The 25786-nt window shown below is 34.7% G+C and overlaps 1 long non-coding RNA gene across 2 annotated transcripts in view; it reads left to right on the top strand.

Annotated features, from left to right (window-relative positions):
• LOC107728335 (uncharacterized) overlaps positions 1-25786 on the top strand; it is a 51808-nt gene that overhangs the window by 24707 nt on the left and 1315 nt on the right. Inside the window, exons 2-7 of one of the 2 annotated variants that reach the window (XR_001638454.1) lie at positions 2577-2709; positions 4216-4386; positions 6284-6387; positions 9910-10622; positions 14749-14796; positions 22724-22812. This is a non-coding gene — a long non-coding RNA (uncharacterized LOC107728335). Of the gene's footprint in view, positions 1-2576; positions 2710-4215; positions 4387-6283; positions 6388-9909; positions 10623-14748; positions 14797-22723; positions 23637-25786 lie in introns of those variants that run through there. The other variant, XR_001638453.1, reaches the window with a different exon arrangement.

Genomic DNA, 25786 nt, shown 5'->3' with positions numbered 1-25786 from the left:
CAGAAAATAAAATATTTATTTAAAATGATTATTTAGAAAATCTTAGCTAAAACTACAACACATTGTCTTGATTCATATTAGAAAATACTTTTAGAGTAAATACACGAGAAAATATTTCCATAGTTTTTAGAAGCAATGCTAGACTATGCATTTTAGTTTAGTAAATATTGTTTTTTCAAAGCCTAATTTTATATTTTAAAATGTAATATGAATTGGAGGGTTTGAACAAATATAGAGATAAAAAATCATGTTCAATTAAAATAGTTTTTTTTTTAAATAAAGTAAATTATTTCTAAAATGACTTAAGTACTTATCTACAAGTACTTGATATCTAAATACAGTATGTTTGTGGTTGTCAGCTTTTGTTGTGGCTTTTAAATTCAAATAATATGTTTTTTTTAAATTGATTATAAAAAAAAAATCTTAATTAAAATTATAGCACATTCACATTACAGTAAATATACAAGTAAATCATTTCCATACTTTTTTAGAGGCAATGCAGTTTAGTTTAGTAGATTTTATTCTTAAAACCTAATTTTATATTTTATAATGTAATATGGAGGGTTTGGACAAGAATATTCTAGAAGTTAATTGCAGCAATTTATTAAATGTAAAATGTGGTCAAATACTTTTTAAAGAAAAGCAAAACCTCAAAGTCTAGATAAAAAGAGTGCGATGACTGAATTTTCAAAATACATTTTTTTTTATTTTATTATGGCTAAATACAGTCCAAATTAATGTGTTCACTGGTCAAGTTAAAACTAACTAAATGAAAAAATGCTAAATATTATTTTGTGATCAGAAACATCCAACATTATTCAGTTTGAATCTGTATATTGTCAGTTTGTCTGTATGACTTTTGCTGTTTGGCCCTCAGTTTTGTGTCTCACACCTAGTTACTCGAAATACTTCAAATGTCTGTCACTACATTACATATTTGATTTGGTATTTGATGTCATTTATTGTACAGAAGAATGCACAATTACACTTTTAAAGCAAATCATTTGACAAAAAGAAGTTTTAAATACTAAACCAGTAGTTGTTTGAGATTAGTTAGTTAGTTAGTTAATGTGATTCTCCACACCTGTGTGAACTCGAGGAGAACTGACTTTATGCATCCACTAAAAATCCCCAGCTGATTTAAATACACTGAGATTTCAGACACGATGAAGAAAAGTCACGCTAGTGAAGAGAAAAGATCCTAGCGTTTTTATATTTTGCCATTTAACGGTCATTTCTAAGCATCCACATATTTCTGATGTTACTGTATTTACAAGCATGCAGGATTATTGAGTTCATATTGCCAAGATATTGCATTATTTACAATTATGCATTTAGCAGACGCTTTTATCCAAAGCAACTTATGTGAATTTTCCTAAACATTTGATTGAATTTTAAGCACGGATTGTGAATGACATCAAAATTGCGTGCTTCGTTGCACTTGAAGTGGCTCAAAATTGTTTACTGAAGTAATCCCAAAAAGTCCCAGTGCTTTTAGATGACTTCAAATGATTTTCATATTTTTATAGATGATATTTTGAGCTCGGTTGATGTTAATGCATTCAGTGTAACGCAAAAACAAAAAAGTCCCAGCTAACAGGGAACGTTCTTATAACTTTGGATAATGCTCTGGCGAGTTCTAAACACACTTCTTTCAGTAACGTTAATAGAAAGTTTGTTTAAAGCTATCTGGTCATTAATAACGTTCTCAAAACATTTATACATCATTTATGGAACATTGTAGTTGGACGTTCAACTGATGTTTTTTTAAATGCTACTCGTTTCAGAACGTTCAAAAGTAACATTCCGATAATGTTTGCAAAAGGATCAAATGGAATGTTCATATAACCAAGAAAAACGTTTTTTAGAATGTTTGGAAAATAATTAAAAAAGAAAGGTTAACATTTGCATAACCAAGGGGAAAAAAATGTTTCTAGAAGATTTAAAATTGTATTGGGATAAAAAGGTTCATATAACCAAGAAAAAATGTTCAGAGAACATTGATAAATAACATTTTCATAACCTAATGTAATGTTAGCAAAACACTCTGAAGTGTGACCTCAAAGAAGTCACGAAACACTGATGTTTGTGCTGGTTAAAACCGTTTTAGACTAAAATTGCAAAAGTGTGTTTTAATGGCCCTGTTACACGTTTATGTGCAATCAGAGGAACATCACAAAAGACTAACAGTTTGCTCTCGACGGCTGCCGTAGTGTTACGGATGAGCAAGCGCTGGAGTGCTTTTATTTGCTGATGTCTGGTCTGTGAAGAGGGCACCATGGGCGGAGGAACTTGATGATGCCCGGTCCAACAGGACATTGCTGACGTGGCACTTAGGCAGGTCCTGGTCCCAATGCAAAAGTATTTAATGCACTTTATAGGTCAATTTGTGCACACGTATGCCAACCTGCTTTGCCGTGCGTTTCGTTGTCCCCAGCGCTGAATTTTAACGGCGTCAATTTCTGTGAAATTCCCATAGGTTTCGGTTCGCACCTGGTTTGTTTCAGTGTTTTTCTTTTCTGACCAGTTTCTTTCTCTCTCACTCACTCTTTTCATTTGGTCACGTCCCGTGCCAGCTTTGGATGAAGAGTGGCCCAAACAGAAGGACTCGCTTTACAAGGCTGTCAAAGACGCAAGCGCCAGCTGCGAGAGAAGACCTGAAACGAGTGCGTGGAGCTGGAGAGATTTCATGGGCTCCATCTTCACCGGGTGAGTCGAGTTTACATGTGCTCATTTTTATTGTTTGATTGATGAGTCTCAATAGCTGCGTTGATGAAACTGCACATGCAGCATGCCAACATGAATGTGCATTCAAATACATGAACAAAAAATGTCATTTAAAATGTATGAAAATCCTTTGAACTATCAATTTATGTTTGCATCTAAACAGATAAAACGTGGATTTAAATGTGAGAAAAGGAAAGCTGAGATTTGCATTTGAGGTTTTTGTTCATTAACTTTGAAAAAGATCTGCAGAGAAAATGATTTGATTCTCATTTGAGTACAGTTTAACATGGGCCATTTTTACCAGCCTAAATAACTGCAGCTCTTATTTATCAATAAGTGTGCGCATTATATTTTTGTTAGGAAATGGACAGATCATCGAAACTTATAAAGAAGAGGAAAAAAAACTATAGTTTTATAGAAAATGGTTGTATTGCCTTTGCTTCTCATTTTAGAAAAAAACGTAAAATCATAAGAAATGATATTGCGTGTGTTTATGATTTATGTTTTGTTGAAGAATTCTATGATTGTGAATATCACAGGCAAAGAAGATTCGAGTGTCTGTACACTGGTGTGTTTGAAGTATATTTTCACACACCTTTATTCATCGCATGAGGAATACGATATTTTTGAATGTCTTTTTTTTATGGGGTATTATCAGAAAATATTGTGGCATTTGGTTCACTGAATATCAATGAAGACGGTCTGTGACAAGAGGCATTGAATCATCCGAGTTGTTTTGAATAAAATTTCTAATCTTAATCTAAAAATAATATTTGGCTATTTAGTGTAAATATATTAGCACAGTTTGTGCAGTTGAACACTATTTAAATGCTTAAGATGGGTTTTAAAATGTCTAACTAACTGAATGTATTTATAATCACAGAGAAAACAGTTATTAAAAATGAATTCTTGAATGACTATTGAGTGTAGTTAGTAAAGCTAAATATGAGTGATATAGTGGGGAAAAAAAATTTATTCTTTCTTTCTCTCTCTCTCTCTCTCTCTCTCTCTCACACACACACACAACTCTCATCTCCACAAAGACACTATATATTTTCACAATGTTTTATTTTAGACATAGGACATGCATAATATGTATTTATAAATATTTCATATTTTAAGGGCTTTGCACAAAATTTTAATGGGAAAAATTTGTCTTATGTAATTGCTAGTTCTACTGAAGTTTTACACAACAATATTTGATCTGTAGGTAGAAATGTTGGATTTGAGTAATCATTTATATTACATAATTATATTAACTTTCTTTCAAATGCTACTCTAGCATTTTTACAATTATTAGAAACCAGTTTTTAATTTTTCAAAACATTGCTTTTCAAATTCTCTTGCTTTCTTTTAAATGTTTCATTAAGCTGAACATTTTGGAAAAAACATTATGGAGAGGTTTTCAAAGACGTTCAAATTAATTCCAGCATTTTATTGAAATAATTATGTAATATCAAATTTGCATGCTATTATTGATTTATGCAGATCAGGTGCACGAGTGGGACGCGTCCCTCCAGAAGCGTTTGCGAGCTTGAGAGCCCGGTTTCGCTTGGATGATGCCAGAGGTCAAGGGTCAGCAGCAGTTAATAAGAGGAGCTGTCTGAGGTCCCAGGGGTCATTCCCAAGGGTCTGACCCGCTTGTCGGCAACACTTAATGTGAGCGTAATCTTTACCTCGTCAAAGCAAACAACTGTCACACCCTCTCAGTTTAGCTTGAACGGCCCCTTGAGTAACGCTTTTGACCCAGGGGTCGTGACCTTTTTGTCTGACCCAGCGGGGAGTCAATGGAGCAGTTCTTTAGGCACGTGTGGAGGTCAGAGGTCAGACCACCAAAAACAGCCTTTTTTGTGTGAAGTCGGGAGATTACTTGCCTGTGACGGATATGTGAAGTTATTTAAATTCAGTCGAAGTTGTGTGGATTTTTTTTTTTGTCGAAGTAGATTAAAATTCAGTGAGGAACATTTGATGAATTATATTTTTATTGTGTGCAACATGCATGTTTGGACAGCAGCCGTTTAAAAAATGCCACCGCTTTAATTTCTCACAGTAGAAACAAACAGTGCTGCTCTTTTGAAGAATACTTACCTTGAAACTCTTAGTATCCTTTTTTCCGGACATGAAAGACAATCGCAGTTCTCGGCTCTCAAATCTCCTGCTGTCGGCTGTGTACTTGTTGGCTTTAATTTGTCCAGCATTTCCTGTTGCGACAAAGACTGTGCGTGTGAATCTGGTGAGGAGAGTCGAGTCGCACCACCTCGCGCTTTCTGGCCTCGTACAGACTACTTACTTACCCATGCTAATGTCAGGCCAGCATCACGATATCAAAGAATACAGTGCTGACTCAAATGTGCAGCAAAATATTTGTGCTGGTTGGCATATTATTCCATTTTCAATATCCAGTTAAACTCTGGTTCATCTGATGAAGGATCCATTGGAGAAACATTCAAATATAGCTTCCCTTGCTTGAGAGAGAGAAAACAAAAAAGTTGCATTGCATGGCATTGAATTAAAATAAATACAAATGCATTTTAAAAATCAGTTTTAAGGCAACAAATACATTACTTTAATGTTGATTTTAATACAATTGTTATGCATTTTATTGTTGATGTTAATGCAGTTGTTATGCATTTAAATTTTTATTTGAATGCAGTTGTTATGCATTTTCATTTTTATTTTAATGCAATTGTTATGAATTTTAATGTTGATTTGAATGCAATTGTTATGCATTTAAATTTTTATTTGAATGCAATTGTTATGCATTTTCATTTTTATTTTAATGCGATTGTTATGCATTTTAATGTTGATTTTAATGCAGTTGTTATGCATTTTCATTTTTATTTTAATGCAATTGTTATGCATTTTCATTTTTATATTAATGCATTTGTTATGCAATTGTTATGCATTTTATTGTTGATGTTAATGCAGTTGTTATGCATTTAAATTTTTATTTGAATGCAGTTGTTATGCATTTTCATTTTTATTTTAATGCAATTGTTATGAATTTTAATGTTGATTTGAATGCAATTGTTATGCATTTAAATTTTTATTTGAATGCAGTTGTTATGCATTTTCATTTTTATTTTAATGCAATTGTTATGCATTTAAATTTTTATTTGAATGCAATTGTTATGCATTTTCATTTTTATTTTAATGCGATTGTTATGCATTTTAATGTTGATTTTAATGCAGTTGTTATGCATTTTCATTTTTATTTGAATGCAATTGTTATGCATTTTCATTTTTATATTAATGCATTTGTTATGCATTAACATTTTTATTTGAATGCAATTGTTATGCATTTTAAATGTGATTTGAATGCAATTGTTATGCAATTTTAATCTTAATGCGATTATTTATTTATTCAAATTAAAATGAATAACAATTGCACAAAATTAAATGAGAAAACACTGAAATATTTGTTTCATCCATGCATTTTGTTTTTCTCTGTAAAGAAGGAAAAAAGTGCTTTGCAGCATCAGTTGCAGTTAAACTCGTTTGAAATATACACAGTTCAGTGTTTTTCACAATGCAATCTTTATTGTGTTTCTTACAGAAATGGTCTAAAAGGCTTCAGATATAAGACAGTCGACATCTACAAGATGGTGGCAGCCGCCATTTTGTGATGTGCGGGGCCTCAGAGAGGTGAAGTATATTTGCGTGAGTGTTTGCACAGCAACATTTTATGTTTTCAACAACCCTCATGTTCTAGTATCAGTCACTGAATGTGGTATCTAGCACGTAGCATCTTTCACATATTTTCTCGTGCACTCCGCAGTGCAATAATTGTGAAATGAATGCACAGCCATTGCAATCGTACCACTTTGGGATTTATGATGCATCTGAAATATGCTGTTCTGTTTTGTCACTAATGGGAGTCGTGTTCAGACATAAAGGCGGTGTTGAAGTTCAGGTCATTAATAGTTGGCCGGTAACCTGTAAGCAAACGCTTGTCCTTGGTCGAACCCGATGGCACAACTGCTGCAGCACCACAAACAACAAATAAACCCTAATAAACGGAGAGACGTTCCAGCGAAATAACAAAAGATAAAGCCGTTGCTGTGCTGCTCGCTCAGTCTTTGGGGATGCAATGGGCTATCTGAAGTTCAAAATTAAATATAAGCGCGTACGGTTTTATCTGCGAGGCCACCGATTGGTCAGAAGCCGTGGCGAGATGTGACGTGGGAGGAAAACAGCGGGGTCCCTACCTAACGCCGTAGATGATGTCCAACAGGCCGCACGATCCACGCAAGCTTGCTTTTTCACTTTGCAGTTCTGCTTGGCAGTGTGTTAGTGTGCGAGGACAGACGTGAGCCAGTGGTGAAGGGGACGGGTGCGCCCTCGTGCATCGGCCTTGTTAGAACAGCCCGATCGCAGCATTCACACTTTTAGACACAGAAAGACGCTGGTTAGGAAAGTAGCCCCACCTTCAGAAATGTCACAAGTCTTCCCACAATCCCCAGAGAGACTGCAAAGAGAAGTGTTGAGTAAGTCCGCAAGAGCTGGAAAGAGATTTTCGCAGTTCGCAGGCTTTCTCTCTTTCTGCGCTCTCATTAGTTGAGCTGCCGAGAGGAAGAGCGAGGGGGCAGAGAGAGAGAGAACGAGCGCGTGCGCTGCATTCGGAGGGAAAAAAAGTTTGTACAGCGAGTCTGGCCTCGAGGGGTTTCTGGAGCAAGAGCCAGAGCAAACAGAACCTTTTTTGTTGTGTCGTTTTCCTTTTAATTTCTTACAATTGTGCCTGCCGTAGTGTTGAACACTGGGAAGAAATGGAGGGAAACGATATCGCGACACATCCCTTGCTGCACGGTGAGGGTGTGTTTGAGGGAACGTCTAATGTTTTTGTCGTTTTCTTTCCCAGCCTCGTTCTGTCACCGCAAGGAAGGGATTTAAGGGAACGGGGCAGATGGACGGATGAACGAGGGGTAGAGAGAGAGAGAAAGGGCACGTGAGGAGAGCAGTATCGTGGGGGCGGAGCCTGTCCGTTTTCCTGCTTTCTCATTGGCTGGAAGGTCAGAGAGAGAGAACGAGCGCGTGCGCTGCATTCGGAGGGAAAAAAAGTTTGTACAGCGAGTCTGGCCTCGAGGGGTTTCTGGAGCAAGAGCCAGAGCAAACAGAACCTTTTTTGTTGTGTCGTTTTCCTTTTAATTTCTTACAATTGTGCCTGCCGTAGTGTTGAACACTGGGAAGAAATGGAGGGAAACGATATCGCGACACATCCCTTGCTGCACGGTGAGGGTGTGTTTGAGGGAACGTCTAATGTTTTTGTCGTTTTCTTTCCCAGCCTCGTTCTGTCACCGCAAGGAAGGGATTTAAGGGAACGGGGCAGATGGACGGATGAACGAGGGGTAGAGAGAGAGAGAGAGAGAGAAAGGGCACGTGAGGAGAGCAGTATCGTGGGGGCGGAGCCTGTCCGTTTTCCTGCTTTCTCATTGGCTGGAAGGTCAGAGCTGTTCCTTATATCCAGTGCGGAGACTCTGATTGGTTGGATGTGGGTGTTTCTTTAAGTACAGGCACTTTTATGAACCAGGGGTTGATTTTTATTAACCAACAGACTTTGATTTTTGTTTTTCAGAAATGCTTTCATTTAGGTTTGCTTTCAAATATTTGTCCTAACCCTAGTCTTAAACTATGAAAATGCATTGTAAAAATATGATTGCATTTTTAAAACTATGATGATCTAAACAAAAAGTGATTATGCAAAAATGATTTATACAATTTTTTGTGCATAAATTACAACCGTCTGTTATCAATTGTGGTGTAATTTCCACTACGACAAACCGTTATGCGCCTAATAAGGTTAGTCAGTGAAGACCTCGAGATGATGTATGACACTTGATGCATTAAGAAGTCAAAGTTAAATTAAGGAAAATATCATTTGTTAGCAGAACATTCCTGTTGTGCATCATTTCCGATTTTTTTTTTTCCAATTATGCAAAGTGTGAAAATAAAATTTTATTAGTGTTCAGATGCATAAAATGCTTGTGATGAATTCAGCTTAAATGAGATGATGGATATTCTATTCTGCAAATGTTTAAAATGCAATTTCTGCATTTAAGATGTTTAGTAGACAATTTAAATGAACTAGTAAGATTCTGAAAACGTCTGTTTTAGGAAAGTCTATTTTCGAAGTCGAGTGAACTTGCTGGTTAAAGGAATAGTTCGCACAAAAATCGGTTCTGTCATTAATCACTCACCATGTTGTTTTAGGCAGCTCGTTTCTGTACATCATTCCTGTAGTATCATAACGGTAGTCCTTGCAACTTGTACACTATATGCCAAGCCATCAGAAGTCACATTATACTTTATTTGAGGAAGACACTGAAGTTTGAGTTGTTAGTGAACAAAAATCCCCCTCGTTTTTTCACGTTCATGTCCAGAATTCAAAATTAGCGTGTTGAGTTCGGACACACATGTGAACCAGTGCCATTTTGGCATCAAATACTTGGACATGCCGTTTAATTTTTTGGTTATTTGTGGTGTTATTAGTCCTTTCTGGATTATTCGGAGAAGTCTACTTTGCGTTCGTGAATAAATAAACCTGCAGCTTTCAGGGTTTCGAAATGTTAAAGTGAACTTTTAATGCAAGCCTTTAAAGCAACCAAATGAATGTTTGATGGAAAGAAGAACTAAAAATAAATCCACTGTTTATGTTCAGAAACTGTGTGGAATTCAAAGTTTCAGATACTTTTTCTGCAGAAAGTTGCGTTCTTCTGCTGTGTTTCCACTCATTTTTCTATCTCTCTGTGTGTGTGTGTGTGAGAGAAAACACACTGAGTCTGCGCGCTGGGGGAGGAGTATCTATGTCACACTCTCTCTCTCTCTCTCTCTCTCTCTCTCTCTCTCTCTGTCTTTCTCCTCCCGCTCCGTACTTGCAGTTTTTCCGCCCTCCCACTTCTCTCTCTCTCCTCGAGCTCCGCTGTCTTTGCAAGGTGGAGACCCGCTGGAGACTAGTTTAGAGAGTGTAAGGGGGGAAAAAGGGGAAAGAAAAAAAACAAGCTTCTTTTTTTTTTTACCGCGAGGGCCTCTTGACAAGAGCGCGAAAGAGGCTCCACCACAAGCCTGCCAACATGCTCCCAGTTTTCCAGTATGTTCCTGCGCTTTTTTAATGCACCCGATTGCGGAATTTCAGCCTGCATTCGGTTCGCGAAGTGCCTATTTTGACATTTTCTTTTTCAATTTCAGTGAGCGGCTGAGTGCACCTTGACCCGCAGCCCACGCTGGCGCAGCTCCAGGCCGAAAACCTGCTGGATTTGCCATTTGGAAGTACTGACCTGCGACTTACCCGTTCCCGATCCATTCGGACAGGGGATTCAGGAGTGAAGCTGCTCCGCTCTGGGACAGGTGCCAATTGCTCACAAAAGGCGAGTGAAAATATCAGTGATCTGCAAAAGGAAACGTCGGGGGTGAGTGGAAAACGCAAACTCGCATGCGTCCGTGCAACTAACACAGAAAAAAGTGAAGGATGGTTGCGAGGGGAGTGGAAGACCCCGAAAAAGAGGATCGTGAAAGAGGAGGTGGGGGGCGTTTATTCAAGCCTGCTTGATGCTCCTCGGGCCTTCGAGAGCCGATCGCATGTGCCGTGGTAACCGCGGGACCATTTGCATGCGGCAGACACGCTAATTGTGTGTTTGCTAACACGCACCATTCAGCGAGACGCGCTCCGGTCCGCAGACGGGGTTCACACACGCCTCCCAGACGCCCCGGAGGCCTCCTATTGTTCCAGAGGCCCAGCCGGCGAGCCTAACCAGAGCCCTGCGCAGGCCTGCCGAGAGGGGGAACTGGAATTCGAGACCAGACGGGATAGCTGAACGGGACGAACTCGCAGCCCCTCTCTCTCTTTCTCTCCGCAGCAAGAAAAAAGAGGCCTCCGGACGCTGACGTCCTCGCAGATATGTGTAAGTCACAGCAGCGTGTGCAAATGCATGTGTGTGTGTGTGCATGCTTTTTTCCTTTTTCGATGAACAGATTGCTTACGTGAGGGTAACGTTTATAACATGCATTTCTGAAGCACACCGTACGGCGATTAAAATGCACCGATTCGGATAAAATGCAAAGACACCGACAAACTTCTTTTGTGCATTTTCACATTGTTTGCAATTTGAATTTACGAAGCGTCGCTGAATTCAATATTATTCCGAAATGCTTGCAAATGCAGTAAACTCTGCAATGTGTACGAAATACATTTCAGATTACAATTAAGTATCTTAAGTATGCTTATGCTGATACTTTTCAACCATGTTGATAACTGAAACTTTTGTACGTAGCGGCCTTGCTTTATTAAATATAACATGGTGAAAAAGGTATTTTTCATTATTTATATTTGGGTCAAAATGTTGTTTTTTCTTACTAAATTATAATCGGTAGCAGGAGGCCTGGCTTTACTCTTTGTATTTGGCCTCTATTGAATTACAGTCTTGGCAGCAGAACTGGGCCTTTGATCCACCGTACTGATGATTTTATTTATTGCAATCTTTTTCTTCTTTGAATTTAAATATATTTATTTTAATTGCCATTGTATACAGTGATTTTTTTTTTGTGGGTGTGCTTTTTGATTAAATATATTTTAAACCTACAGACTGCACATGTGGTTTGCACTATTAAGGTAATATGTTTGCACGATGCATTTAAAAAGCAACAAAAATGTTATATATTCCTGATAGTTATGATTTAACACATTTATGATAAATTTAATAACTAGCGAAGCTCGGGAGACTTTTTTTTAATGAATTTTTTATGTTTTTAAGACAATATGGCGTCCCTAAATTTTAGATAGAATTCATACATCTATATGTGTATCGGGGTTTTTCAAGAATTAAAAATAAATATTGAAACACTTGATTTTATAAATATATTCCCTAAATAATATTACAGTGAATTCTGAAACTAGACCGATATTTATTTACTATTGGTTATTTCCGATTTGTAGAATTTGGGATTGTATTTTTTGCAAAGGTTTTGTTTTCTGATAATTCTCAGGCAGTTTTTAGGACAGAGTTTGATATTCTGTCGTAACTCGTGTGGTGTAGATTTATGCCTTCCAGGCAAATATTCCTGCTATAACTGTTATTGTGGGTGTGGAATTATTCAATTGGATTCCCGGATTGTGGCCTAGTGTGTGATTTTACCTGCAGTGTCGTTGAATTTGCTGACTTTGGGATTTCACTGTGGTTGGCAAAGAACTGCCAGAGCAGGAACAGGGTGCTTCATCGAATGTGGAGACTTCTAACATTTTAGTTGTGAAATGTATGTTAGCTCCACATGCGTGCACACACACACACTTAGAAGTTTTTCAAAAATACATATTTATCACAGCTTAAAATTGAATTTCGGGATAGTTCTAAATATTTGCATCTTGACTGGTCAGGCACACAGTTAGAAGTACTTAAAAAATACATATTTATTATGGTAAAAATTTAGTACACAGCTTTAAATTGAATTTTGGGATAGTTCTAAATAATTGTGAACTCGCTTGGTCTCTCTCTCTCACACACACACACACACACACACACGCACACACACGGTCTGCAGTGAGGGGGTCTCATTCCTCAGTAGTTTGGGCCTCAGTGTGTGTGAAGTTCAAGTCCACCATTTTGATTCAGTGTGTGAATCGAGCTCTATCGGTATTTTAAGTCAATATAGAAAAAATTTATCTATTATATTGACAAAATTAAACCCCAGACAGCAGATTAATTGTTTTATAGTTGCCACTATATTTTAAGACCGTAATGTTCTGTCAAAAGTAGTTTATTTAGCAAAACACACACACACAAGTCCTGATTTTATTTCATAATTTAAATCAACTTTTTAAATATTTTTGCAATTATTTTGTGCACATTTGTTGAAAACTGAAACACTGGATTATATCAGTGTATGTACACACACTTTTACCTTTTGAAGGTATCTGAGATCCTCACTTAGATAAAAGCGATCCATAAATGAAATCAATGTTTTCTTTTTTGTTTTTTAAGTGCAAAATGATTCGTACAAGTTTTAGAGTTAGTCTATTAATTATAATTAGCTTTATGTAAAATCTGTATAATTTTAATGGTAAAATATATGTGTGTGTTTTGCATTGTCGTCAGCATATATGTGTGTGTGTGTGTGTGTGTGTGTGTGTGTGTACTCGCCTTTTTATTTTCAAATGTTTCATTTTTTTACATTTTAAATATATTTCAAACTAAACTAGCAAACACACAATAACCAGAATCACAGATATTATAACACGTATAACATTTTGTGACACTTTTAGTGTGTGATTGTGAATGGTTGTCTATTAGCGTGTGTATTGTCTAACCTACTGTAGACAGTTTAGTCCCAAAATAACAGTGCGGAATGTTTAGTTTTTCACGGCTTTTATGATGCACTGCAGGACATTTATTGTACTGCATTTTATTTTTGGTTAAATCCATTTAAGTATTTTTAATCCTATTAAATTTGTAGTAATTGTCTTTGTTTCTGATGTTTTGCATGTAATGTGTTTGAGACATTGCCAGTGGAATACAAACACACACACACAAAACATTCATTCCGTACATTTTTTAATATACTGCACACATGTTCGCAAAATATAACAAATTATATTTCATCATAATTCGTTTCTCTTCTCCAAAGTCCGAACTTCACCACAATGTTAGGATAATTTGTGTTAGCTGACAGATTTATTGGGTCATTTACTGCTAGATAATCCACGATTGTTAGAGACATTGCCAGTGGAATACAAACACACACACAAAACATTCATTCCGTACATTTTTTAATATACTGCACACATGTTCGCAAAATATAACGAATTATATTTCATCATAATTCGTTTCTCTTCTCCAAAGTCCGAACTTCACCACAATGTTAGGATAATTTGTGTTAGCTGACAGATTTATTGGGTCATTTACTGCTAGATAATCCACGATTGTTAGTGGCAAAGCGGATTTACACATCTTTTCGTGTTTTTGCAATTTGCACCAAATGTTTTACAGAAAAGTGAGACAAACAAAGTAAAAGGAAGAAAGAGTGTGTGTTCGTGTGCATGTATAGTCATGAAGAGTCACTTACATAATTAAAAAACAATTATAGTCCCACAATTTACATGTTTATCATGCTCATGTGCAAAACTGTAAATAGATATTTGTAGATTTTGCAAGAAAGTTAAAAAAAAATAGGTGTCCGCTTTAACGGTCACAAAATATTGCATATTATATTTAAATTTATATTTTAAAATTCATTATCTAAAATATGTTCTCTTTAAAAAAAAAACACTCTACACAGTACTTATGTTCATAATAAAGCATGTCAAAGAAAATTTATTTTAATGCATAAAAGAATACAAATCTTAACAAATCGCAACATATTTTACATTTTGAACTCTATAAGCTTGTTTTTTTTTCATTCAGTCATTCTTGTTTAATTATTATAAATGTGTCCATACTGGATTCATTAGATAATACTAATTTCTGTTTTTCGTTTTTTTTTTTTCATCTTAGTTTTAGGTTACGACACCTTGTATTTTTATATTTGTACTAGCTCATTTTTAGTTTGTAAATGCAAATTATGTGCTTTAATGAGAAATGCGTTAAAAATTTGTTGGCATTTTTCCAATTAATGTCATGTCTTTTTTTTTGCAGAATTGCCAAATATAAGATTTGCAGGACATCTTTTTGAATTACATATTCACATTTAACCTCCTCTGTTCAGTTTTTCATAATCAGCTGATTTAATAATCACTAATTACTTCACCTTTTGTTGATCTTTGATAAATAATTCACTAAATAAACCTCTGTCACAGTCATCAATTAAGTGTATTGATGATTTACTTCTTTAAACAAATAGCGAAATGTTTATGAACAGCATGGTTTAATTATTTTTAAAAAGTGTTCTTTCAGCCTCACATGTATTGAGTGAAATACCACAAATACAGCAGTAACTGTGTTTAAATATATAAGTATTATAACTGTACTTTTAAGCAAACAAATTGCTAATTTTACAAAATGATAATTATAATAATATATTTTCTGTCTTTTTCTTTAGGCAAAAGTAAAGTTTGAAATGGACTAACCAAGATGCAGCCCTGCACAGGTCAGTACGGATATTATTATCTTTTATAACTACTTAAATAACATGAACAAAAAACCTTTAATTTAGAAAATGAATGCCTGTGCATTTAACAGTATCATGCGGTGGCTTTATATTTATTGATTAGATAGTCTGTATTCTAAACTATGAGATGAACTGAAATGCATTGGTTGTTTTTTCACAATTATTTTATTTGTTTAATGAATCAGAAATATTTTTATTTCTTTTTTTTTTTAGAAAAGAGTAGTTTCACTACTGTTTTTGAACAGTGTAATGAATATAATGCACATTTGTATGTTCTACCCTGGTGGAAAACACATTTCGCCCTCTAGAGTCCAAAAAAGGCCCAATAGTGTCATGTCTTTTTTTTTGCAGAATTGCCAAATATAAGATTTGCAGGACATCTTTTTGAATTACATATTCACATTTAACCTCCTCTGTTCAGTTTTTCATAATCAGCTGATTTAATAATCACTAATTACTTCACCTTTTGTTGATCTTTGATAAATAATTCACTAAATAAACCTCTGTCACAGTCATCAATTAAGTGTATTGATGATTTACTTCTTTAAACAAATAGCGAAATGTTTATGAACAGCATGGTTTAATTATTTTTAAAAAGTGTTCTTTCAGCCTCACATGTATTGAGTGAAATACCACAAATACAGCAGTAACTGTGTTTAAATATATAAGTATTATAACTGTACTTTTAAGCAAACAAATTGCTAATTTTACAAAATGATAATTATAATAATATATTTTCTGTCTTTTTCTTTAGGCAAAAGTAAAGTTTGAAATGGACTAACCAAGATGCAGCCCTGCACAGGTCAGTACGGATATTATTATCTTTTATAACTACTTAAATAACATGAACAAAAAACCTTTAATTTAGAAAATGAATGCCTGTGCATTTAACAGTATCATGCGGTGGCTTTATATTTATTGATTAGATAGTCTGTATTCTAAACTATGAGATGAACTGAAATGCATTGGTTGTTTTTTCACAATTATTTTATTTAATGAATCAGAAATATTTTTATTTCTTTTTTTTTTTTAGAAAAGAGTAGTTTCACTACTGTTTTTGAACAGTGTAATGAATATAATGCACATTTGTATGTTCTACCCTGGTGGAAAACACATTTCGCCCTCTAGAGTCCAAACTCCAAAGGGCCAATGTGACAATCCCATAATCACAAAGCAGATGTCAAAATTCATGTGTGAAATTTTCACTTTAATAGAATCACTAAATTGTCCAAAAGAGTAAATAAAGCAAGACACTACAGGCAAAAACTTATTTTTTTCATGCACTGGTAAATTTGGGGATTTTGCTTTTTATAATGTGTTGACTAAGGCAAATTACACTTTTTTTAATTTAATTTTCTTGCACTTAATCTATTTGCTTCTGTAGATTTCAATTGCAATATTTTATATTCGATAACAATTTTCTCAAAATGAGTTTGTTTCTCCACTTCTGCAGCACTTACATACAGCAAAATTTACAGTTTTATTCCTGTCTATATTCTGAAGGTTTTTATAGAAGGGTTTGTTCATATGTCATTCATTGAACTTTATCTGTTTATGTCTGTAGATTTCAATTACACTGAATATCTTTAAAGGCCGTTTACTCAAAATTAGTTTGTTTCTCCAATTCAGCAGCACTCACATACACCAAATTTTAAAGTTTTATTCCTCTCTATATTCTGAGGCTTTTTATAGAGGGGTTTGTTCATATGTCATTTATACAACATTTTATTCCTAAAAGCATAGTGAAAATGACTTTATTTTGGCTTTTGACAGTATTTACTGAATTACGAAGTGATAAAAACAGAAATCCAAAATCCCCTCTGTAAAAACCTTTAACTCTAATATGTAAATAGAATAAAACAAGAATTTTGAATCTGGCTTTGTCCAGTGTTCATATTTATGTTCTGGAAATGTATGTAAATGACTGCACATTTTATTAGATAGAGCTAAAATTAACATTGTAATAATCTGAAGAACCTTTTTCTGCTTCACAGAACCATAAAGGTTCCATGGATGTTAATAGTTCTTCATGGAACCATCAATGCCAATAAAGAACCTTTATTTTTAAGAGTGTAAGGAATCTTTTGTGGAATGGAAAGGTTCTATGAATGTTAAAGGTTCTTCATGGAGCCATAAAAGCCAAAAATAAAGATTCCAAAAAAAGAGGTTTTCACAGTGATGCCACTTTTCTTAGTTTGAAGAACATTTTAATAATCTGACAAACGCTTTTCCACTATAAAGAATATTTTGTGGAATAGAAAGATTGGATGTTAAAAGTTCCTCATGGAACCATAGATGCCAATAAGAACCTTTATTTTTAAGAGTCAAAGAAGGTTAAGAGTCAAAGAAAAAAAATTTGGGAGCCCAGAGTTATTCTTCTAAGACGGTGCTGCGAAAACCCCCTTTTGGAACCTTTTAAGAGACCAAGAAAGAAATAACAGCATTCCTTCTTATTTAGCCGCTTAATTGTCGCCAACTGACTGCGTGTAAATAAGCGCCTTCACAGCATCCATCTGCCCCTCTCAGAGTCCTGACCTTGGATCTGAGCCACAAACTTATTTTTTCAGCATTGTGACCTCTCTCACCACCTTTACCAGCTGAAATCCCTCCTAGTTTGGCTAGTTATAGCAGTGTTGGGGAATATCTATCTTATTTAACTCTCATTTGTTAACATTAGTTTAATGCATTGGTTAACATTAACTATCTATGAGCAATATATTTTTACATCCTTGTTAGTTAAAATAAATACAATTGTTAATTGTTTGTTAGTTCACAGTATGTGTAATTATGTTAACAAATGCAATTTAAAAAATGTATTAGTAAATGTAGAAATTAACCAAGATTAATAAATCCTGTTGAAGTATTGTTAGTTTTTAACAAATGAGACCTTATTGTAAAGTGTTACCAAAAACATAGATACTCTATAAGTCACATCTTAGTATTACAGATATATATGGATATAAAAATGCAGATTTTCCCAAAAGCACCTGATTTAAACTTTGTTCGCTACTAGTAAGCAATGCTAGTCTTACACAAAAGGCCAGGATTGTCTTCAGTTACTTTCCAGAATGTTCAGTCGCTTCAGTCATGTTTTTGTCAAAAGTTAATTAGACCAAAAACAATAGTTGGAGTTGCGAATGGAAATAATCTTTTGTGCAAATTATTTACTTGCTTCATTTTTTGAGTTAATCTTGCATGACCTTTTTGATGTGCATCTAGTAAATTATTTGGTAAATGTGTTTCCATCATAGTACATGCACTTCTTGTTAGATAAAAATAGTCATAAAAGTTTTGTTTAAAAAAATTTTTCATGAACATTTAAAAAATATTTTATTTTACTTGTTTCCATCCAGCATTTTTATTCAATTCTCCCAAATTTGAATACAAATGAGTGGATGGACATCTTGCTATTATTATTTATTGTAATTATTGTTTTATATTTGAATATGGATATGAAAATACTGATTTTCCCAGAAGCACTTGACTTAATCTTAGCGCAAAAGCAGTAAAACAGGTTTGTTCGCTACTAGTAAGCAATGCTAGTCTTACACAAAAGGCCAGGAGTGCTAAAAGTTGAATTTAAATAATAATTTGAGCAAATTATTCAGCCACATCGAGTTAAACTTGCATGACCTTTTTTGTGCATCTAGTAAATTATTTGTTAAACATGTTTCCATCATAGTATATGCACTTCTTGTTAGATAACGACATTAAAAATATAAATTTTTAATGAACATTTTAAAAATTTCATTTGGGGGAAGAAAAAAAAGGTGTTTCCATCCAACATTTTCTATGCTATAAAAAAATTTTGAGGAAGGACGTCTGGTTGTTAATGTTGTTTTATAGCGCAAAAGCAGTAAAACAGGTTTGTTCGCTACTAGTAAGCAATGCTAGTCTTACACAAAAGGCCAGGAGTGCTAAAAGTTGAATTTAAATAATAATTTGAGCAAATTATTCAGCCACATCGAGTTAAACTTGCATGACCTTTTTTGTGCATCTAGTAAATTATTTGTTAAACATGTTTCCATCATAGTATATGCACTTCTTGTTAGATAACGACATTAAAAATATAAATTTTTAATGAACATTTTAAAAATTTCATTTGGGGGAAGAAAAAAAAGGTGTTTCCATCCAACATTTTCTATGCTATAAAAAAAAAATTGAGGAAGGACGTCTGGTTGTTAATGTTGTTTTATAATTGATTATGGATTAAAAAAATATGAAGATTTTCCCAGAAGCACTTGACTTAATCTTAGAGAAAAAAAGTAAAACAGGTTTGTTCGCAACTAGTAAGCAATGCTAGTTTTACGCAACAGGCCCAGGATTGTCTCCGTACCAGTTACTGCTGTTCCCCTGCTTGGTTTTGGCATGAAACACCATCCATATTGCTGTGTAAAAATGAATTATGAACTATATTGCATAACTGTACCCAATGCACACGAATTTCCATGCCACCTCCTGTAGGAGCGCAGCACAGAAATCTCTCTGAGAGTTCCTCTCCCACCAACCTGTGTCTGCTTACATTTCCACCGAGCAGATGGCCACGCAGCATGGCATGGGATCTCACACGGTGTGACGCGCTCGCATATGTAACGGGAAAACTTCACAGGCGGACCAGGAGAAATTTTGGTTATTTTTCTGATTGAAAGTCTCTCTAAACTAGCTACCACATCTTAAGGGTTTTTAGATCATGCTACATTCCACAGCTACAAATCAAATCTAGATTTGATATGAAAAATAGCCATAATTGTAAAAAACATTATTTATCATCTTACCCATAATTGCACCCACAAGTTCACCCAAAAATGACATTTTGCTGAAATCTTCTCACCCTCAGGCCATCCAAGATGTAGATGAGTTTGTTTCTTCATCAGATTAGGAGAAATCAAATGGAGAAAATCAATGGATGCTCTGCAGTGAATGGGTGCCGTCAGAATGAGAGTCCAAACAGCTGATAAAAACATCACAATAATCCACAAGTAACACACACCACTCCAGTCCATCAATTAACATCTTGAGAAGACAAAAGCTGTGTGTTTGTAAGAAACAAATCCATCATTGAGACATTTTTAACTTCAAACCTTTGCTTCCGGTTAAAATACGAGTCCTCTGTCCATAATATTGCTTTCTCAAATGAAAAAGTCTTCTCGTCTGAATCAGGAGAGAAATCGGCACAGATCAAGCACCGTTTATAAGCCAAAACAGCTCTAAACAAATATGTGAGTGGATTTTGATGTGAGACGACAAAAGGAGATGGACTTTTTGACTGGAGGATATTGTTGTGGTCAAGACCACCTAAACCGAGACCAAGACCAGAGAGTGTTGAGACCAAGACAAGACCAAACCAACACTTCTCAAATTCATCTGAAACATCCATGTTTACTGCCTGAGAAATGTCTGAAATTTGATCAATAAATACAATTAGCATATTAAGACATTTTATAGAGCTGTTACAATCAAACTGAGTTACTAACAACAAAATTCATCTTCCAGAGGTGGCACAGAAGTTTCATCTGAATTGGTACAATTACAACTCCATAAATATAATTGAGACTAACATAAAAAAAATTGGATTATAGAAAAATGACACTTAAATATGAAACTAAAACCACCAGTAGGCTAGGTGGAGGCAAATCACTGAATGAGTGAGTCACTGAATCATTTATTTAACCGATTAGTTCAAAGCAGCTGATTCATTCAGTAACGAATCCTGGCTGAGTATTGCCTGGAAAAGCACAAAAGTTCTGCTATGGGTTTGTTTGGAACAGTTTTCGTTGCAGAAAGACCAAAAAGTGGTGTTTAAAATTGTGGCTAAAATGAAATTGATTCATGTTAACTTGTATACGTTTGTATAAAATCAATATCATATTTGTGAAAACGGCTGTCTTGCTCTTGTGATATTGCTTAATTATATATTGATTATATTATATAATATAAAAACAAGATCTCATACAAGTACTTTTTGCAATAATATCTTGAAATTTTGTATTTGTATAAACTTTGGTGATATTTGACACAATTCCCCATTAAATTCTGACCTGGCATAACAGTATCAAAATAAATCCAATTAGAAATAAGTTATTGATTGCATTTGAAGCAGGAAGTTTTACATCCAATCTGAGTAATGATGTTAACAAATAAATCCGACAATGCACCAGCAATTTAGTGATATCCCAGCAGTTGTGGTCTTGAAATAAAATCCCGAGTCCTCTTAGTCTGAGGCCAAGACAAGACCGAGTACAAATGAGGTCGAGACCTTCAAAAAATGGTCTTAAGACCGGTCTCGAGTATTACAACACTACTGGAGGACTCATATTTTGACCAGTTTAAAGTTAAAATGCCTTAATGATGGATATGTTTCTCACAAACATGCAGCTTTTGTCTTCTCCAGATGTTAACTGATGGACTGGAGTGGTGTGTATTACTTGTGGATTATTGTGATGTTTTTATCAGCTGTTTGGACTCTCATTCTGACGGCACCCAATCACATCCATTGCTGAGCGAGTGATGTAATGCTACATTTCTACAAATCTGATGAAGAAACAAACTCATCCACATCTTGGATGGCCTGAGGGTGAGCACATTCTCAGCAAATTTTCATTTTTGGGATAACAGCTCATCTTGGCATAACAACACCTTTAGCAGTATAGGCTAATATGTGTGTGGGCTTCAAAAGTCGCAGTTGCTAAATCACGGATCAAGGTTTATGGACGTGTACTATTGTGAAAGAGGCATGAGAGAGTCGGAGTATGTTCACGGTGCTCTAATAATAGCATAGCAACAGATGCATTTCTATCTGGCCGTGGCGGGGGGTTCAGGCGGGGTGCGAGGCCATGGAGGGTGACGCCTCTAATGAGTCATTTCAATCAAGTAAAGGCTTTCTGAATCGCACAACATGGTCGATCGAGATAGCCGATAGTTGGTCACTGTTCAGATGCTAAACCACAAGAAATTTGATCCTCTACGCGGACGTCGGAACAATTGGAAAAAGTGCACTGCTAGAGATTTCTTGCATTTTAAATCACACTCACTCTCATACAGTATAAGAAATCTTAAGAACTAAATCATGTGTTGTCATTAAAAAATATTTGGACCAAAAAAAAGCTAGTTGTGAATTTAAGTCAAGGTCAAGACCTATTTGATGTGCATTTAGTAAATTATTTGCTTAATTCGCTTAAATCGTAGTTTATGCACTTAATTTTTTTGCCAGAAATGATCAAAGTTTGAAGTACATTTTTAATGCACATTTTAAGTTTTATTTGAAAAAAAAAGGCTTGCATTATTTGTTAATTTTTATTTTATTATTTTGTTTGTCCAATCCAGCATTTTTTAATGCAAAAAATGTTTTAATGCACATTTAGAAAATTTAATTTTTTTAATTTCCAGCATTTTTATTAAATCTTATCTACAATCTAAATAAAATGGGGAAAAAAGTAAATAATAAATGCAATTTAAACAGATGGACAAGATATTGTTATAGTTGTTTCAAAATGTGACTATGGATAAAATAAAATAAAAAGTAATTTTACATTGAAATACATTTCAATGCACTTTTTTATCATTTTTTGATTAAATGATTACTTATTACTGATTACTTCTTTTATAATAAATTATTTTATTTAAAGATAGATAGATAGATACATAGATAGATGGATAGATAGATAGATAGATAGATAGATAGATCATTTTTTGCAATACCCCAAAATTTAATGAAAAATGAGTGGATGGACGCGTGGCCATTATTATTATTGTTTTATATTTGACTGTGGATTCCAAAATGCATTAATGCATACCAAATGCATGAAGATTTCCAATAAAAACTCAAAAAGTTTCAAACTTATATCTCACACAAAGCTATTGTATATTAAAAAGAGAGTTGCATTAACTATTTCCCAGTTTCTTTTAGGAACTTGACAAACATGTTCACTATGAATCATCATTACAAGGAAAGAGCAGAAAGAAGAAATTCTCCTGAAGTGTTTGACGGACATGCGGGTGAGTGAATAAGTGTGGTTCTGTGGCTTTAAGGCTTCTGGCGTGGCGTGGGGTACAGTACACGAGACTGTAAGCGGCAGAGAGTGGGCTTGTCAGGTGCTGCTGGCAAAGGTTAGCGCTCCGCTTTAATAACAGGATGCAGCTGCTCTCCGTCATGAATACACCAGACTGACTCTGACCAGAGACACGGACCATAAGTCTTTTCTGGCCTGTCACTAAATCGCTTTTTCACATTGTATCAGTTACAGGGAACTAAGGAAGCTCTGGCGTTAACAAGACTAGTTTGGCCGAAAAGCGGTTCAATTGAGGTTACGCCGAGTCGCTGGTGGAACAGCTTTGGCCGGGAGCCTCCATTGGCCATTGTCTCGCAGTTATGACAAATACGGTGAACGTTTGGGGAAATTATGAACAAATAAGGTGGAAACAGTTGCTGGGATGATAGCAGGGAGGAAATCGGAGCGTATTGTAGGTGTGAACCTGATCCGGCCCTCATCGGTTGATCATTGCTCCGCATTCCTCGGCTCTTTGAAGCCTGCGGCCCGACGAAACCCTTCCCAGAGGCTCATTGTCTTGCGTCGAGCTCTGGAGTGACAATCCTGTGCAGCTGATCTGACTCATTATGGAGTCGTGCTGCTGTTTAGTGATGTCTCCACCACCGGAGACACCGTCTAGTGCTCTGGACAGAACAAGCACGCATTTTTTTTTAAAGATGCCATAGTAAAGAAAACGCTCGCGAAAATAGTAATGAGATTAAATAGGCTATCCAGACCTGTTTAATGTGCATTTAGTAAATGATTTGGTAAATGTGTTTTTATCCTAGTTTATGCACTTCATCTTTTTTTTTTTTTTTGCTAACAAATGTCATAAAATTTCAAATAAAAAAAGTAATGCACATTTTTATTTATTTATTTATTTATTTATTTTTGTTCGTTTGTTTCTAATCCAGCATTTTTGTGAAATACCCCAAAATTTGAATAAAAATGTGTGTATAGACAACAGGATATTGTTATTGTTTGATATTTTACTTTGAATAAAATCAAATAATGAAATTTTAAAACAAAAAATATATTTTATTTGAAACAATTACTGTTTTATTTCCATACTGCTTTTATTTTATTTTATTTTAATCCAGCATTTTTATGCAATACCCCAAAATTTGAATAAAAATGTGTATGCACAACAGGATATTGTTATTGTTTGATATTTTACTTCAGATCAAATCAAATAGTGTAATTTTACAAAAAAAAAAAGGAAATAATTACTATTTTATGTCCATACTGCTTTATTTTTTATTTTATTTTATTTTTCTAATCCAGCATTTTTATGCAATACCCCAAAATTTGAATAAAAATGAATTTTTGGACAGCAGGATATTGTTATTGTTGTTTGACATTTTACTTTGGATAAAATAATGTAATAAAAAAAAAATATATATATATATATATAAATCTGCAAAAATGTCAACAATTCTGTGTTTTTCTGTCAATATGGGGTGCTGTGTGTACATTAATGAGGAAAAAAAATTAACTTAAATGATTTTAGCAAATGGCTGCAATATAACAAAGAGTGAAAAATTTAAGGGGGTCTGTATACTTTCCGTACCCACTGTATATATATAGCCTATACATACATTCTTAATGCACATTTTGAAAATTTTACTTGAAACAATTACTATTTTATTTTATTTCCATCCTGCTTTATTTTTATTAATTTTTTATTTTATTTGTTTCTAATCTGTGCGATGTGCCAAAATATAATATCGCAATTCTGACTATTTTCTCAGAATTCTGAGATTATACGACACATTTTTCAGGATTTTTTGATGAATAGAAAGTTCAAAAGAACCGCATTTCTTTTGTAGTATTAGAAATTTATTTAATCTCACTTTTGATCAATTGAATGCATCCTTGCTGAATAAAAAAATCAAATAAAATTGCCCTGACCCCAAAACTCCCAAACAGACATTTCACATTGGTGTGCATGTTTGCATTTTTGCGCTGCGTATGTGTGACTTTGGCCTGTAGCTGCTGCGCGGTAACTCATGCGCTCGGGGCTCCAGAGATCACGCAGGGGTCCTCCTCCACAGCCAGAGTCCCGCACATCTGTAACAGGAGCTGCTGGCATATAAAAATAGCTGCTTCAGGCCTCTGCCCTGTGAACCCGGGGGCCCTATTTAGTGTCTGCTGAGCAAACTCAGCTGTCTGGATTCCTCCTGTCTGCACCTGGGGCCCCTTGGGGCCGCCGCATCGGCGCGGGGCGATCCTGATTGAACGGTGTGCTGGGTAGCACAGTTTTATGGGGTTTTCAATCCAGTAATTTATTCAGTTTTATATGCAGTTTATACAGGTAACGCACCTATTATATGGTGAGCATGTTTTCTGAATTATGATTCTGTTTTGTTGAGCTTGAAGTCAAGGTTGTGTGACTGTCCTGCAATCTTAACAAACCATAAATAATAATAAAATATTAATAATAATAAATTGTGTTACTTGAAATAAATGTTAACCAAAAGAAAATATTTTTAAAAACGTATTTCAGCTAGTTTCAGCTAAGGCAACATCATTTTGATTTAACTTGAAGTATTAAATTAAATAAACTCAAACGAATAAGTAAGAAATCTGTCAGTAAGTCTTAGATCATTCAATCTCAGTTGTCAAGCCCAAGTTATTCTTGATTTAGAAATTTAGAAAGATGTTTGTGTGAAAAACCTTGAAAAATGGTTGAAAAATTCTGAAAATTGCTTTATGTAAGCAAAACTAGCAATTTTTCAATTGATTTTCATTAAATTAGTCAATAAATGAAAACTTTGAAATGAAATGACTGATAGTGAAAAATATTAAGCAAATATTTAAACATTAAGTAATATACTATTAAATATTATAAGTAAAATAATAATTTATTTAAATATTTTTATTTTACTGCTTAATTTTTAACCCCAATATTTAAATACATAGTTAAAATAAACAAATATTTA

Source organism: Sinocyclocheilus rhinocerous, unplaced genomic scaffold, assembly GCF_001515625.1.
Source record: "Sinocyclocheilus rhinocerous isolate Xijiao unplaced genomic scaffold, SAMN03320098_v1.1 scaffold3292, whole genome shotgun sequence".
Lineage (NCBI taxonomy): Eukaryota > Metazoa > Chordata > Actinopteri > Cypriniformes > Cyprinidae > Sinocyclocheilus > Sinocyclocheilus rhinocerous.
This window is presented reverse-complemented; position numbering and strand designations above follow the sequence as displayed.